A 6,484-nucleotide genomic window follows, 5' to 3' on the forward strand; every position below is an offset into this window, starting at 1 on the left:
ATAAAGACACTGGGTGAATATGCTTTTTTTCTCACAGGGTGCTATGAAATCTAACTTGCATTCAAATGTAATTCATTTAAGTTGCACTATATCTTATAATTATATTGTTGCAGAGTAGTTACCTACAATGTCTTCTGATTGAGAAATCATTTAGAAAAGTAACGTCTAATCTCCATGTAGCATTACCATATAATATTTTATTTTGTGTCAAATTTAGAACAAGTATGAGATTCTCAGAAGCTATCTCAAATATTCTTCTAAAGATCAGAATATCATTTCTACTTATACCACAAAAAAAATATAATTTTAAGTTACATTAATAATTATAGGAATGCTTCAAAGGTGGCTGATATTTTATATACAGATTTAATGAGATATGATAGAAGTTAAGCAACCCTTCTTACATGGTAAGGGCGATTTTAGGATCACTTTCTTCACCAATTCAACCTGCAATAAACATTGCATCCTCTTTACCTGTCAGAGGGAACGTGTTTATCAGATTTGCCACTTCAACTTATGAAAATCCATGCAGTGTTGATTTACTTTCTTAAATATAAGAAGTGATGATAACCACACACATCATGACAGCTATATTATTCATTCCTGCTGTATCATTTTATCTGCGTTTTTATCAGGTACTTCAACATCATTTCTTCCATAGCAATACTTCTTATTGGTCTCTCAGAGTCTGCTCTCCTACCCTGTGTAACATAATACTTCGACTGCATACTTATAACCTTTGAACTGTAAACATGTCGTTCAAGCTGGCATTATTACAGCAAGAAACTCCTGACGTTTTTTGACAGTCCAACCTTAAAGATTCAATGCCTAATTACTCCTCTTGCTTTCTATGAGAAGCATAGTTAATTGGAAAATATATAATCCCTACAGGACAGCTTATTCCCAACAGCCAGGTAGTGAGACATGCTACAGTGTGGAATAACACTTCCAATTTTTTTTTCTAACTCGCCTTGTCTCCCTACATCACATCCTGTTGTTTTTTACACTGAGAAAACACCTACAATGATAGCGTAAGTGCTCCATTGTTGCCGATATACGTATGGTAAACGTTTCACAGAAACAGGCTTGAAATAGTAGTTATCATGTCAGGCAATGAATCCAAGGGTTCATGGTTCACAACTTGCTGCTGCAAAAGTAATGATCTGTGCTTTGCGGACACGGACGCATTATTAGAGTGATATACCAATCTCACTATTCTAATAAAGTAACACAAGAATTAATTATAGGTGCTGTTGTCTATCTGTCTTTCCTCTAGTCTATCAATTCAACATTTGAAGTGGCTATATAGATAGCTGTTGTGTAACTTTTCTTAAATATCGAAAATAAACAATCATATAGTGAGAGAGAAAGTAAATGTTTATTTCATAAATAAAACGATGATTTTGTTCATAACATCAACGTAGCACATGAAACATCTATGACAGTTGTTCTTAACCTGGGTTCAATCGAACCCCAGGGATTCGGTGAGTCAGTCTCAGGAGTTCGGCAGAGGTCAAAACACACACACTGTGTGTGTGTCAGTTCCGTTCACCACACTCGTATGATTCGTGACGTCATGCTCCACTTGTCCATCATTGGCTGTGGCTGATCACGTCACATCACTTGGCCTTAATATTTGTGCTGGAGGGAACTTCGTGCGCTTAGCAGTCAACTTGTGACTCTAGTAATCGTGCGTCATTTGTGACTTTTTTTCCTAATCTTTCAATCCCTTCATACTAACTATGTCGAGCAAAAACAGAAAGTGGTCGGATAAATACATACAATATGGATTCACGTGTATAACGGAACATGATGGAAGTCAGCGTCCTCAATAAATGATTTGCATTACCAAGTTGAGCAATTCTAGTCTAGCACCGGCAAAACTAAGAGAACACTCCCTAAAGCTGCATGGAGATGGGATATACAAGAACACAACGCTTGCTGAATTCAAGGTAAAGAGAGCCAGGTTTGATAAAAAGGCTACTTTGCCTGTTCTCGGCTTTGTACCCATCGACAAACCAATCCTCACAGTATCGTACGAAGTTGCGTACTTGATCGCAAAACAGGGCAAACCACACACCATTGGTGAAGCACTCGAAAAACCAGCTGTATTAAAGATGACGAATATCATGCTGGAAAAAGCTGCTGAAAATAAGTTATCCCAAATTCCTCTTTCAACTGACACCATCAACAGCAGAATAGATGACATGAGCGATGACATCTTGGCTCAAGTAGTTGCAGATCTGATTTCAAGCCCAGCAAAATTCAGTCTTCAACTCGATGAGACCACCGACGTTTCCAATCTAAGCCACTTTGTTGAATTCGTGCGCTATGTAAAAAATGATGAGATAAAAAATATATTTATTTTGTAAGCCTCTTACAACAAGAACTAAAGCAGTCGACGTGAAGAAACTTGTGGATGACTTCTTCAGAGACAACGATCTTTCGTGGGATATGGCTTCTGTAGTTTGTTCGGACGGAGCTCCAGTCATGCTGAGACGAAACTCTGGGTTTTGTGCGCTGGTGAAAGCTGATGCAACACACATCATTATAATGTACTGTGTTCTGCAAAGACATGCGTTGGCAACAAAAACCTTGCCTTCAAAACTGGCAAAAGTATTAAAATTGTAGTGGAATGTGTGAACTTTGTGCGAAATATTGCCCTGAAGCACCGCATCTTCAAAGAGCTGTGTAATGAAATGGGCTCTGAATTCGAGGTACTTCTATACCATTTCTAACGTTCGGTGGTTATGCCGGGGAAAGGTGGTGAATCGTGTTTTTGCCATGCGTGTGCAATTAGCCCTGCTTTTGCGAGAGCACCAAAACTGTCATGCAGATTGCTTCGAAAAATCTGAGTTAATTCTCATTTTGGCGTACATGGCTGATATCTTCAATGCTCTCAATCAACAGATGCAGGCGGTGGAGTCAACATCATCGAGGCCGAAGAAAACCTGGGGGCTTTTAAAAAATGCTACCGTTATGGAAACGACGAACAGAGAATGATAACTTCGCAAACTTTCCCCTGCTGGACGACTGTGTAAGTAAGATCGAAGATGTGTCTGAAATTGGAGACATTTCTATACCCGGGGAACTACAGCAAGCAATTGTCATGCACTTAGATGAGCTCGCAAAGTCTCTCGACGGATACTTCCCCACCAGAGAGTCATATCCAGCATCCGTGAGACAGCCGTTCACGTTTTGTGTTGCGACAGCAGCTGTCAATCATGAATACTTCGACGAAATTATTGAACTTCAGAAGAGCCAGGTTCAACAGCAACTTTTCAGAACAACAACGTTCTCAACGTTTTGGTGTCACCAAATCGTAGTGTACCCTCTTATTGCTAAGAAAGCCCTTGAGATACTCATACCGTTTGTTACAACGTATCTTTGCGAGCAATCCTTTTCGAGGATGGTAGACATAAAAACGAAGAAAAGGAACAGACTTTGTTGCGAAAATGATATGAAAGTGGCACTTGCCAAAGTGAAGCCGCGCATTTCTGAACTTGTCTCTGAAAAGCAACAGCAAAAGTCGCATTGATTTGCAGTAAATATTCATTGAGTTATATTTTTGTTTTTGTGTGAAATTCATGTTCTGTTGGTTTTGTTCTTTGAACACAGTGATATTGTGTGCAACTGATGCATGATTCATTTTGTACACTAATAAAATATCTACTTATGTTTTGAATTTGAAAAAATCATATTTTATTTTTCCAATTACGAAGGGTTCAGTGAATGCAAGTTCGAAACTTCCGGGGTTCAATACCTCCAACAAGGTTAAGAACCACTAATCTATGATAAAGAAAACACTTCTATGTACTCTTTGTGACTGGCTGCAATTACATATAATAGAGTCAAGACAGTGTTTGAAATACACTTGGCAAATTATGACAAATAACTAGCTTTAATTACAATTGTAGAATAAGTTTACATTCCTCTAAGACGTCCAAGAATACCCACTTCATTAGGCAAGTTCTATTAATAGAAAAAGGAAACCAAGGTTTCGAACGTCTCTACCTTCACGCATGCTTAACATTCCAAAGCACTTGCTAAGAAGAACTCAGTAAAATATTCAGCAAGCAGGCCAGTGTTAAAATGAACATATAGTATTTTGGCTTTTATCATAAAAGTTGTGTTCCCTTAAGCAAAAGCTAATTTGTTGATGAAAAATTTGATGTTAAATATTCCATCTATATTAAGTAAGTAAAATATAAACACCACAGACTTTCTAATGTTAGATTTTTTTTTACGAACTGCTCACGTCTTTTTTTTTATGGGTACAACATTTGGTTTCTATGTTGGAGCCTTTTTCAACTAAACTGTTAGTGCCTTACTTGTATTTCTTTTTTAATTATTGGAGTTTTTTGAAGAAACAGCTTTTCTTTCTTGAAATACGGCAAAGCAATCTATTAAAAATTCATCTGAAAGTTTTGTTATAAATAGAGTAATTTATAACTATTTATAACAATCACTAACAAAAACTTAATGTAAGTCTCCTCCTGACAGCAACACAGTTATTTTCAGACAAATAAAACACTTGCAGAAAAATATATTTTGTTAAAAAAAAACACATAGAAGAGCTTTATTGTGTTAACCAGAAAAGAACTTATAGCTTCATGATGAAACAAACAAACAGTCACATATTCTCTCGTTAGGCTTATTTTAAACTTTCATAGAATTAACCAACACTAGCTTCTGTTACCTGGGAAGCATCAAACTATTAACTGATTAAACGGAATCTTTGCCAATCAGAAGACTCTCCCTAATGTTAAATAAGTAACCCTAAATAAGAAGTAAATACTTCTCGTTCATTCGTAATTAAAATGCTATAGCAAATGTTTACTATCAGTCTGTTAAAAAATGAATCCCAGATAACATCTTGAAATAAACGGTCCATCAAAATAAATATCATGTAGACAACACCATAATAAAAAACTGTCCTCCTCTTAACTAAAAAACAAGATGGCAGAAATCATGTTAAAGAAATACATCCCGCACAATGTCTTCAACCTACACTCCCACTTCTGCTTCTGCATAAATAAGTCTGTTTATCACACAAACGTAAAAAAATATGATGCCGGAAAAAAACCCATCAACACAGCATTCATGTGAAGCGTTATTAACTTACTCTTCACATTAGCTAACTTATTATATATATATAAACAATGTGTCGTAGAAGCTGACTGAAGAGAGCGTAAATAATACATAAGTCGTTGGCATCCTTTTACAAATGATGCGTCTTTTTGGAATCCATTAAAAAGATATACGTTTTATGAAAGTTAACGTAATAATAATAAACTAATTAGAATATTTTAAACAACAGTGGAGGAGAATGAACTTCCTTATAGTTTTTAGGTAACTCATAACTTAGTTATTAATCACCAAAGATTCAGGAGCAATAATTTAATCCTATAAGAGAACACACACATATATATATTAAGTTTAGTTAACTGTTGTCTTTTGAAACGTACTTGAAACAAAATATTTCAACATGATATTAACATAACTAATAAACCGAGGTAATATCTGTTCGTGTCGACCTTTGGTTTCAGTATCCTAGTTTCAGGATATATAAAGGTAATTAGGCTTTTGAAACGTCCTCCGGAAAAATATTGTATATCAACGTTTCAGTAAAGTCAGAAAAGGGTTTTTGAGAAGAAAAAAAACTTAGCATGACACTAAGCCTAATGCTACATAGCCTATGAGATGTACTAGTAATATTCATACAGTTCACAGAATCACATTGTTCAAAATATTTAATTTATAATCCAGTGTTTATTATATATACTACCGAAGTTAGTAAAGTATAGCCATATGTAACTACAAAATTACATAAACTAAAACTAATTCACAGAAAAAGAATTTTTAAAAAGTTATGTAATAACCTGTTTACCGATGCTTCTCGCTACAACTTGTTAACCGGAAACCGAACACCAGATTTAAATAGTGTTTTGTTTTTAAATTCACTGAAAATTTTCCCAGTACCCTAAACTTAATGGCCCAGTCTCCTTCTTATGCAGTAGTGCATATAAAATAACGAGCAAAACAGATATGAAAACTAAATGTACTAAACTTGGTGGATAACTACGGCCTGACATGTGTGTACAAAAACAAAACAAAATGAAAACTCACCTACGTCTGATAGACTCGAAAGCTAAGTGATAAATGTATGATTTTTCTTCCCTACTAATAAACGTCAACGGTTCTTATCCCGGATTGGTGTCCTTCAATCACGAGCTGTCGTGATGTTCTTGTTACAAAGTCCACGAAGTATGCGTGTACAAGACGTAACACTATTTCTTATCGGCTTGCAGGAAGGTCTTGGAATAATACTTAGCCTTATCACTGGGAAGAACAATTGAAAATGTACAGTAAAGTTGCTTTCACAACGGGTGTCAAACAAAAGCAATCATATCGTTAATATACCCTCACAGTCACAAGTGACGACATGCCATTAAAATAACATTTTAACCTTGACTGGAGTTTT

At 35.7% G+C, this 6,484-nt stretch overlaps 1 protein-coding gene across 2 annotated transcripts in view; it reads right to left on the reverse strand.

Annotated features, from left to right (window-relative positions):
- The window catches only part of LOC143252682 (sodium-dependent phosphate transporter 1-B-like), a 67,458-nt gene extending 60,974 nt beyond the window's left edge, over window positions 1-6,484 (reverse strand). Inside the window, exon 1 of one of the 2 annotated variants that reach the window (XM_076505204.1) lies at window positions 6,130-6,484. The gene's annotated coding sequence lies outside the window, so the exon portion shown is untranslated. The remainder of the gene's footprint in view (window positions 1-6,129) is intronic. The other variant, XM_076505202.1, reaches the window with a different exon arrangement.

Source organism: Tachypleus tridentatus, chromosome 6, assembly GCF_004210375.1.
Source record: "Tachypleus tridentatus isolate NWPU-2018 chromosome 6, ASM421037v1, whole genome shotgun sequence".
NCBI classification, from domain to species: Eukaryota; Metazoa; Arthropoda; class Merostomata; order Xiphosura; family Limulidae; genus Tachypleus; species Tachypleus tridentatus.